Consider the following 11,195-nt stretch of genomic DNA (forward strand, 5'->3'; position numbering starts at 1 on the left):
CTTTTCCTGATGTGTCTGTTCCTGCCCTGTCTGCTTCGCTTCCTACAGGGCCAATTACAGAAGATCTCTAACCAAACTTTCAACCAGCTTCTGCTTAGGTACTACCAGCCTCTGATGACCGATGAGCCCCCGACATCTTCAAGAGAACAGCTCACTCATTGCTGAAGCTCACTACTAGGCAAGATGGAATGCAACGGACATTGGACAGTGGGAGACAATGAGCCCGGAGAACCTCTTAATCTGCCATCCTGGATTTTTAAGCCTTTATGTCCTTTTAAGCCTCCTTATGGCCCTTGGCCTTTTCTCTGTCAGTCCCCCGACATGGAACCTCTGCCAAAAACTGACATTTGCTTTTTTATCTTCATCCTGCTTTTGTTTGCTCTGATCTTCTTCAGGTGCTGGTGACGCCATGTCAAGGCAACGCTTCCAATATTTCCTAGAGTCTCTGTTACAGGACCAGTGGCTGATACCAACAATCTCCTCCATCCAGTACTGGTTCGATGCCATCGAAGACTTGTGGTTTCAGGGAACTTTCATAGACTTCACCCCTACGGAATAGCTGTCTATAGCCACTGGGTTTTATTTCTGGTTGCCATGATATCCCCAGACCTGCCCCCCCCCGAACATTCCTCCACTTCCCTTTCTAGGCCCCATGCTGCCCCCACATAGCAGGAAGCAGCTGGATCTGACCAACGACGCCCCACTTCCTAAGAAAACAAAAAAGGGAGGAATGTTGAGAAAACATAACGGCAGCCGCACCCCAGAGAAAAACCCCAGCATGGCGTCTAACGACCCTCCTTCTCCTCTTTGTTTCTTTCACTGGCGCGAAACCTTCCTGCTGGCGCCAATGTTCAAACCCTGCTGGTGGGAAGCCTTAGCCCCAATTAGAATTAACTTCTTGGGCTCCGGAACTGACATATGGAAGAGCTTGCCAATAAACCGGCGACCTGTTATCTACCTCAGCCCTGTGACCTTTCCTTAGACCTATATAAACACACAACCTTTTGTAATAAAGTGGAAACCTCTTTGGTAATCTGTGTCGTGTGGTGTAGCATTTTTCTAGTCTTACAATAACCATATAGTACATATTATGACTATATAGTATATAAATATATGACTTTTGAAATACTGACTAAAAAATAGCTCTATTTTACAACTATTTTTAAAGTTTAAATTCTTGCTAAAAATGAAATTGCATATTAGAACAAATGTTTAAAAATCTTAAAATTGATTACCTGAATATTTTAAAATAAGCACAATAATTAAATCTTCTTGATGTACATTTTCATACTATAATCAGTTTCTTGGCCATATATGGCTGATATGGTCCCTGGTACTCCTTTAACTAATGTAGTTTTTCTAGTGTTTTTTCCTAGTTTGTTTTCTTGTTTGTTTGTTTTTTCCCACAAAATTGCCTGCAACCATCTTTAAAGGTACAAAACCATATTTGGGGTTTTTTTTTTAATTTAAATTTTTTGGTTGATCAAAAAACAAACTTGTTGACATAATACCAAACTATCTTTACTGTTTACAGTAAAGTAAAACATAATGTACAAATTGGTGAACAAACAATAGAGACAACAACATCCCACCAGAACCCATACAGCAAAACAGAGGAAACAAAGAAATTTCTGCAAGATTTGAAGGAAGGGAGGTGATGGGTCATTGTCAAGTAACTATAAAAGTCAGAGAATGGCCATCAAGCAACAATGGATCCTTATAGGACAATAGGCAGAACTATGAACATTTTAAATGGTATAGATTCCCAAATATCTCACAGAACTGGAGTCACTGTTCTAATGCATAATTTCGATACTTATTTGGACAGTGGCAGAGTAAAACTCTGTAACACTAAGTCACCTTTCTGTGGGTTTCTTTTGCAACCACACTTTTATACAGCTCTTTTATACAACATAACTGCAAATTCAGTAATATTTCATCTTACTTTTTATAGAGAGACCATAATTATTTGTTAGAAGTAAATCTGAGGCCACCATACAATTACCAAATGAGAAACATGGTAATTATTTCCTTGTTTTGAAAGGATAAAAGCTGGTTTGGGTTGTGTCAATCATTGCCCACATACCCACACCCAAGCACAGAGTGTTGGGGTAGCATCTTGGGCCTCAGACCCAGACAGGACACACTCAGGAGCAGAAAGTACTTGGGCCTTACTACTGAAGGGGACTTAACTTTCTTTTTTGCTTCTGAAGAAGTATTCCAGTATTTTGCCTTCAACTTTACCATATGCTTGATGAAGCTTGTCATTTACAGCTTTTAGAATTTTAATAACATACTTGGTGGAATTCCGCCCCCACACTCTCCCACATATGCACAGTGTGAACATGAGCTCTCCACATGATTTGGACAAGTAGCTCCAGCAGTGACCACTACTCCAGGGGTGAGAGCCTGGCCACGGACTGAGAGCCAACATTTAGCCACAAGTTTGAAGGAAAAATTGTTTTGGGAGGGGCAATGAACAAACCCAAGAACAAAAACAAAACAAAACCTTACAACACATTTCACAAAGAGAACAATGTGATTGGCCCAATGCAAGCTGTAAAATCATCCTGGCAGAGTTCTGTTTTATTTTGTTTTAATTTTTTATTTGTTTTAATTAGTTATACATGACAGTAGAATGCATTTATGCACTTTGATACATCATATATAGATAGAATATAACTTCTCATTTTTCTAAATGTACATGTTGCAGAATCATATTGTTCATGTAGTCATATATATACACATACAGTAATAATGTCTGTTTCATTCCACTATCTTTCCTATCTCCACATCCCCTTCCCTTCCCTCCCATCACTTTCTTCTACATAATCTAAGGTAATGCTATTCTACCCTAGTGTCCCCCAACCCCCACTTTATTGTGAATTAGCAACCACACATTAGAGGAAACATTTGGCCTTTAGTTTTGTGGGATTGGCTTATTTTGCTTAACATGATATTCTTCAACTCCAACTATTTACTGGCAGATGCCACAATTTTATTCTTCTTTAAGCTGAGTAATAGTCCAATGAGTATATATACCACATTTTCTTTATCCATCCATCTCTATTGAAGGACATCTAGGTTGGTTCCATAGTCTAGCTATTGTGAATTCAGCTGCTATAAACATTGATGTAGCTGTGTCCCTGTAGTGTGCTGTTTTTAAGTACTTTGGGTATAAATCAAGGAGTGGGATAGCTGGGTCAAATGGTGGTTCCATTCCCAATTTTCTGAGGACTCTTCATACTGCTTTTCATAGTGGTTACACCAATTTGCAGGCCCACCAGCAATGTATGAGTGTTTGGGCACTTGAAGTGCGTGAAGGATCATTTCGGTGACTATCCTTGGTTTTCTCGAACTCCTCTGTGATCAGCCTGGTCGCTCACCATTCAACAACAAATGCAAGGAGGATGGCAGGGTGTGGGGTGGTCCCTCTGGAGGCCATGCCTCCCATCTGCTGCTGAAACACATTGATGGTGTCCTCGACCTCCATCACCAGCTAGGCTGAAGTGTCTGTTTCATTAATTGGTTGCCCATCGAACCTGAATCTAATCTGTCTCATTGACAAGCCCTGCCTCTCATAGAAGGCCTTCATCAGTTTGCTCAGTGGAGTGTGCCTCTTGATTTTGAGCTGCACCACTGAGCCATCCTGCCCTGCCACCTTCAGGTTGATGTGGTCATTCTCCGTCTTCACACCCTCCTTGGGCTTCTCCTTGGACGTGGCTGTGCAGCGCTGGCAGCTAGACACAGCCGCAACTCAGGTTGATCAATTTTTAAATGTTTACAGCTTCAATGAACTTTTCTCTGTACTTACACTTCTTAATTGAGAAAATATTCTCACTCTTTGAAAGTAATTATTTTCACTTAGAAATTTATAAACATTTCAACCCAATGTTTTCAGAGTATTGCATTTTTGCCTATATTCAGTATACCTTACTTCAGCAAATATTTTTACTAGACAGAACATATGCACTATATGCATGATACATATAGTGCATATGTTCACACACTCATAAAGAGGCCACAACAGACACTCAAGTACAAATAGAGGATTAACATCCTTGCTTATTTAATGGAAACACTAATGATAATACTTTGCTTCAGTAAAAAAAAAAAATACTAAATTGGATGGGACACTAGATCACCAATAATAACACAGACAATTCAAGCATCCCAAAAATGTATGCTCACCCTATTTACAATGTGAAGTCTATGATTTCTGTTTGAGGATTTGCTTCTAAGTAAAGTAAAAATTTAAGTATTGGATAAAAAGTATCTGAAATTGTAAACTTCCTATAATTTTACAGCCTTTGTTTGAATCTTTAACCTACTTCAATTTCTTACTTAATGTAGCAAATTGTATTTAACAAGTTCAGTTTTCATAAGCATGACTGTGTCATATACCATTATGTAGGTTTTCCTGATATTTAAGTAAAATATGTAAATTAAGACAAGCATAACCGGCATAAACAAGTTTGAACACAAAGAATGACTTTTGGTTATAATCATCAAATCAGAATAGCCTAAGCCCCCTCCCCATTAGATGGAAAACACAGAATAAGAACAGTAAGTCTTCCCTTTTAAAAAAAATTTAAGGGAAATTACAAAATAATTACTGAACTTATTTTTTACAGAATTAAAGAAGCAAATTGTCCCCACTTTGGAATATCTACTATGTCTTGTAATATATAGAACCTCTTGCCAGCCTCCTTAGTTTAAGATTAAAGATTTTGATTCTTTAGAATCAGATTCTGTGGCTTTGCTATATTCTGATGAGCCTCATACTCCCAATATTTTCTGACACTGAATATGTAAGGAGAGAAGAACCCTCAAATATGTGTGTCTTATTTTAAAATGTAAATCCTAACGCCTATTCTTGTATATATTTTTAAAAATTATAGAAATCACAGAGACATGTCACTGTGTCTAGAAGAGAAAAAGGGAGAGTTCTCAACTGCAGCTTGCTGCTATTACAATAAGAACAAACCTGCATTTATTTCTTCTGCCTTAGTTTGCTCTGGGTCTTTTCGTTCCCTATCATATAAAAAGGCTCCATGAGACCACACTCATAATAACAGAAGAATTCCAAGTAAATTATGTAGCTCCTCTACCCTCAAAAAGTGGAATAAAACTCCAATTTCTTAATGGCAGACTGCAGATGGTAACTTCCTTCATAGAGTGCAACATGGAAGGGAGGGAGAGGAGCTCTACAGAGGAGTGCCTTGACAAACACCACCTGGAGCCACAGGATTAAGGACAGTATCAACAGGGACAAGTTTAATAAAAACTGCACACTACAGGGAGACAGTTACATCAATGTTTATAGCAGCACAATTCACATTAGCTAAATTGTGGAGCCAACCTAGATGCCCTTCAATAGATGAATGAATAAAAAAAATGTTGTATATATACACAATAGAATATTACTCAGCAATAAAAGAGAATAAAATCCATTTGCAGGTAAATGGATGGAGTTAGAGAAGATAATGCTAAGTGAAGTTAGCCAATCCAAAAAAAAAACAAATGCCGAATGTTTTCTCTGATATAAGGAGGCTGATTCATAGTGGGATAGGGAGGGGGAGCACAGAAGGAATAGAGGAACTCTAGATAAGGCAGAGGGGTTGGAGGGGATGGGAGGGGGTATGGGTTTAGAAATGATGGTGAAATGTGATAGACATCATTATCCAAAGTATATATATGAAGACCCAAGTTGGTGTGAATATACTATGTATACAACCAGAGATATGAAAAATTGTGCTCTATATGTGTAACAAGAATTGTAATGCATTCCTCTGTCATATATAAATTTTAAAAAATTAATAAAAAACAAACAAAAAAAAGAAAAAAAATTAGAATGGCATTTTGTCTCTGGTCTTCCTCCAAAAAACTTATAATCCTAGTCTAGTCTTCTTATGTAAAATAATTTAGAAAAGTTTTAAATTTCAATGAGAATGAAGTTAGCTTAATAATCATAATCTCATCAGGTGTGTATGAGCATCCAAACAACAGTTTGTACATTAGGAGATACTGAGAGTATGAGTGAGGGAATCCTCTCTGAATTGCCAAGCTATTTCTTCAGAATTGAAGCCAATTATTCAGACTGTTTCTAAACACTGTTTGTAGCAGGAGAACTTCTCATGGGGATATATTCAATTTAAAACTTTTTATTAAGAATGTAATTTTGTGAATGAGTGAGTGTGTGAGAGAGAATGTGTGTGCATATGGGTGCATTTGTGTTTTAAATGTTTATCTTCTAAAAGCTTAAGGAGAGACAAATCTTTTGCAGTTTCCATTTCTACTGATATTCTTGTCAAGGTCAAGCTTTTTTCAGATCCATTACAAAGCACTTAGGGATTGGCTATCCTGTTAGTTTTTCCCTGAGGAAGAAGGGTGAAAATGAACAGGGCTCTGCCTGGTGGTGGTGGTGACAGTGATAACAGGATAAGGACAACAGACAGCAACATTAAACCAGTGATAATACAATTTAGTGAAGAACCTCTTTGTCCCAATAATCTAATGGATACTTTACACTTAGCACCTCATTTAACAAACTTGTTAGGAGAATATTATTCTTCCCATCTTATTCTTCCCATCTGAGAAAATTTAACAGCCTGGAAAAAATTCTAAAACTAAACTAATAATAAGAGTTTTAAATATCTGATTCTTCTCCACAATATGTACTGCCTCTGAAGAATATCAGTTTGTTTCTAGCATATGGGTGACCCATGGACAAAAAAAAATTACTAGCACACATGAATTAATATGCATTGCTCTCACTTAGTCAATGGAGCAAAATTGGAGGAAATACATTTAGTTTATCTGGACCAGATGGCACAGATGCTACAATGTAACTAAAAATACTTATTAACCCATTCTCATTCTCAAAAATTCTTTACTAGAAGTCTTGACAGAAAAATAAACTGAAATCTCTGTTTGCACCTCTGTAACAAAATATCACAGAGTAATATATTTTATTTTTTAATATTTATTTTTTAGTTTTTTAAAAACAATAGAAAGTTACTTCTCACAGTTATGGAGGCTCTTCTCATGCCATCTTTTACAAAAGTCATATAAGAATATTGGATAATCAGGCTTTTTTCCTTTTTCCCCAATTCTGATAGCATCATTAAAGTCACTTTGGGTTTAGGGAGTACACTTCCACTTCAGATTTCACAGTTATCAAGGATTATATGTGGCTAGAACTAACTAGATTTCAGATAGTAGTTACTTTAGCAAGATCAACAAGCTTCTTTATCTATTGCAGAATTCAGAAAGAAGAGGTTACTAGAATCAGTGACTGAGTATAGTCTATGGATGGAAAGAATGAAATTAAGTGAGGATCAGACTGAGAAAAAGAACCACTAACTGGAAAGAAGCTTGAAAAATAATAACAAAATATAGGGTGACAGGGTTATGGGTTATAGATTGTATCCTACTCCATAATTGTGAGTGAGGAATATCCTAGCCTATATTTCTCAATGTTTTGTTTATTTTGTTAAGTATGTCACACACTTTGAAATCAGAATTCTGTCAATTCTTAAAAAAAAAAATATGTAAATGATTTAAGGAGAAGCTCCTCAAACAGTAGGCAGACATCAAGACATTCCTTCATACTTTGCTGTATCATTGGACAGAATATGTTGAAGTCTTTGGGATTTTAAGGAAGTCATAAAGACTCTCTGAAATTTAAACTGTGTCTTTGTTATCATGACAGATTGGTATTCAATTATAGCATATTACACTCAATAGCAGGATGTTCATACGTTTGCACCTCTGTAACAAAATACCACAGAGTGAGTAATTTAAAAACAATAGAAAGTTACTTCTCACAGTTCTGGAGGCTTAGAGGGCCAGGATCAAGATGCTGGCGGGTTAAGTTATCTGGCAGGAGCTGCGCTCTGCTTCTCAAATGGCCTTGAACACCACATCCTCTGGAGGAACCCTGTCCTAACACAGCAAGGCAGAAGGGCAAAAGAGATCAAATGCCCTCTGTCAAGCCCTTTTATAATGACTTTTCATGTGGAGCCCTTATAACCTAAACCCCTCCTGAAGGCTCCACCTCCTGACACAGCTGGATTGGAAAATAAATTTCCAATGCATGCAATTTGGGGGAACACATTTAGACCATAGAATTCTGTCTCTGGCCCCCCAAATGTATGTCCTGCTCACAAGTAAAAATATGCATTCCATTTCAAAATTCATTCCATCAAAAAATCACCCCCAAATTCTTAACTGTTCCCAACATCAATTCAAAAGTCTAAAATTTAGAGTTTCATCTGAATTAGCTATGGGTAAGACTCAAATGTATGTTTCCTCCTGAAGTTAATTGCTCTCCCACTGTGAGTCTGAAAAATCAAACTAGTATGTACTTCCAAACTCCAATGATGGAACAGGCGTATTATAGAGATCACTATTCCAAAAGGTAAAAATTGACAAGAAGAGAGGAGTTACAGCTCCTAAGGAATTCCAAAACCAAACAGGGCAAGCAATATGAAATCTTAAGCTTGAGAATATGTCATGCTTTCCAGATACACTGGGGTGAGGGTTGAGGTCCCCAAGGCTCCAGGAGATTCTGCCTCCATGGCTATGCTAGGCACAGCCCAGACTGTGCTCTCATTGGCTGGAATCAGTGCCCAGGCTGGCATTGCACACTTGTGGATCTACAGTTATGTGGTCTCAAGGGCACTCCTGCCCCCATGATTTTACTATGCATTGCCCTTGGGTGGGCTCTTTGAAATCCAGGTGAAGGTAGCCATGCAAGAAGAACACAGCTCATTTACTCCCAAACCCTCAGAGTTAGTGAGAAGTGGACACTGCCAAGATTTATGATTCCCAACCTCAACAGCAATGTCCCCAGCCACAACTGGGGCCCATCTGGGTCATAGTAGGGCAGCTGAGGATGCTACACAGAAGTGGGTGGGTAAAGAAGAGGCCCTGAGCAGCAATCCCCTAATTCCCATAGGTGACCTAGGTCCCTCATTTGAAGCAATGCCGACCTCAAGGCACTGGCATTCTGGGCTTGATGTGGGTGTGGCAGCCTCCAAATTATCCAAAATGCATTTGGGGTTATTCTCCCACTATCTGCTGAGACATACCTGGCTTCCTTCTATGTACACTAATCTCCTTGTCAAAGAGAAAAGGATTTTTTTCACTGTGCAAAATGGACCAGTCTATGACCATTTCTTTCTCTAACCATCCCATAAATCTAGAAGGAATATCTTCTTTCTTTTTTGAAGATTAGAATTTTTCTTTCCTAAACATAATTTTTTTGGTAGAACTTCATAGTTACATAGAGTAGTTGTGTTCATCCCGACAAAATCATATATGCATGGAATTCAATTTCAGTTTATAATTCCCTCCTTTTCCCTCCCGACCTCCCTCCCCTTGCTAGTGTTCCTGCCTCTATGTCTAAGACTTTCTTTTGCTCATCTATTTATTTATGTTTGATTTGTTTTTTTATTTATACATAAATGTGAAGTTCCCTGTGGTATAATTATATATATGATTTTTTAATAATTCATTCCTATTGCCTCTCCTTTCTAATCCTTAACACTGCATGTTGATCTTCTATACTACTTATCTTCCCTATAGTTTTATGATATCCTATCCTTTCTCCTCCATTCCTTTACTGTAGCTTCCACATATTAGAAAAAAAAAATTTGACCTTTGAGTTTCTGAGACTGGTTTATTTCACTTAAATGGATGTTCTCCCTTTCCATCCATTTACCAGTAAATGCCATAATTTCATTCTTTTTTATAGCTAAGTAAAACTCCATTGTGCATATATAACACAATTTCTTAATCCATTCATCTATTGAAAAGCACCTGAGTTGATTCCATAATTTAGTTATTGTGAAATGTGTTGCTATAAACATTAAGATGGAAAATACCAAGGAGTGGGATACCTGGGTCATATGGTGGTTCCATCTCTAGATCTTTGAGGAATCTCCATACTGCTTTCCAGAGTGATTATACTAAACTGCAGTCCCACCAACAATGTACAAATGCACCTTTTTCCCCACATCCTCACCAACATTTGCTATTATTTTTATTCTTGATCGTTGCCATTCTGAATAGAGTAAAATGAAATTCTAGGATAGTTTTGGGTTGCATTTCCCTGATTGCTAGAGATGTTGAACATTTTTCATATATTGTTGAACACTTGTGATCCTTCTTTTGAGAAGTTTCTGTTTAGTTCATTTGCCCATTTATTGATTGAGTTACTTAGTTTTTTGGTGGTAATTTTTTTTCAGTTCTTTATATATTCTGTATATAAATCCCCCTATCAGAGGAGTAGCTGACAAAGATTTTCTCTCATTCTGTAAGCTCTCTATTCATGTTCTTCATCATTTCCTTTCCTGCATACAGCTTTTTAATTTGATGCTGTCCCACTTACTGATTCATGGGTTTATTTCTTGCCTTTTGAGGGTCTTGTTAAGGTAGTTGGTACCAGCATCAATATGATGGAGTGTTGATGTTTTCTTCTGGCAGTTACAAGGTTTATGGTCTAAATCCTAAGTCTTTGATCCATTTTGATTTGATTTTGTTCAGGGTAAGAGATAGAGATCTAGTTTCATTTTTCTGCATATAGCTATCCAGTTTTCCCAGCATCATTTGTTAAAAAGGCTGTCTTTTCTTAGAAATATTTTTGGCACCTTTGTCAAGTATCAAATGGCTGTAAGTATGTGGGTTTGTCTCTGTGTCTAGTTTTCTCTTGCATTGGTCTTCATGCGTGTTTAATATCAATATCATGCTGTAAATATTACTACAGCTCTGTAGTTACAATTTCAGATCAGGTATTGTGATGCCCCCTGCATTGCTTTTCTCGCTCAGTATTGCAAAGGCTATTCTGAGACTCTTATTTTTCAAAATGAATATAATGTTGTTTTTTCTAATTCTGTGAAAAATGTCATTGGTATTTTGTTGCATATTACACTGAAATCTGTATATTACTTTTAGTAGTATGGCCATTTTTTTTAATTTTTTATTGTTGGTTGTTCAAAATATTACATAGTTCTTGATATATCATATTTCACACTTTGATTCAAGTGGGTTATGAACTCCCATTTTTACCCCGTATACAGATTGCAGAATCACATCAGTCACACATCCATTGATTTACATGTTGCCATACTAGTGTCTGTTGTATTCTGCTGCCTTTCCTATCCTCTACTATCCCCCCTCCCCTCCCCTCC

The sequence above is a fragment of the Marmota marmota genome, unplaced genomic scaffold, assembly GCF_001458135.2.
Source record: "Marmota marmota marmota unplaced genomic scaffold, marMar, whole genome shotgun sequence".
Taxonomy (NCBI): Eukaryota; Metazoa; Chordata; class Mammalia; order Rodentia; family Sciuridae; genus Marmota; species Marmota marmota.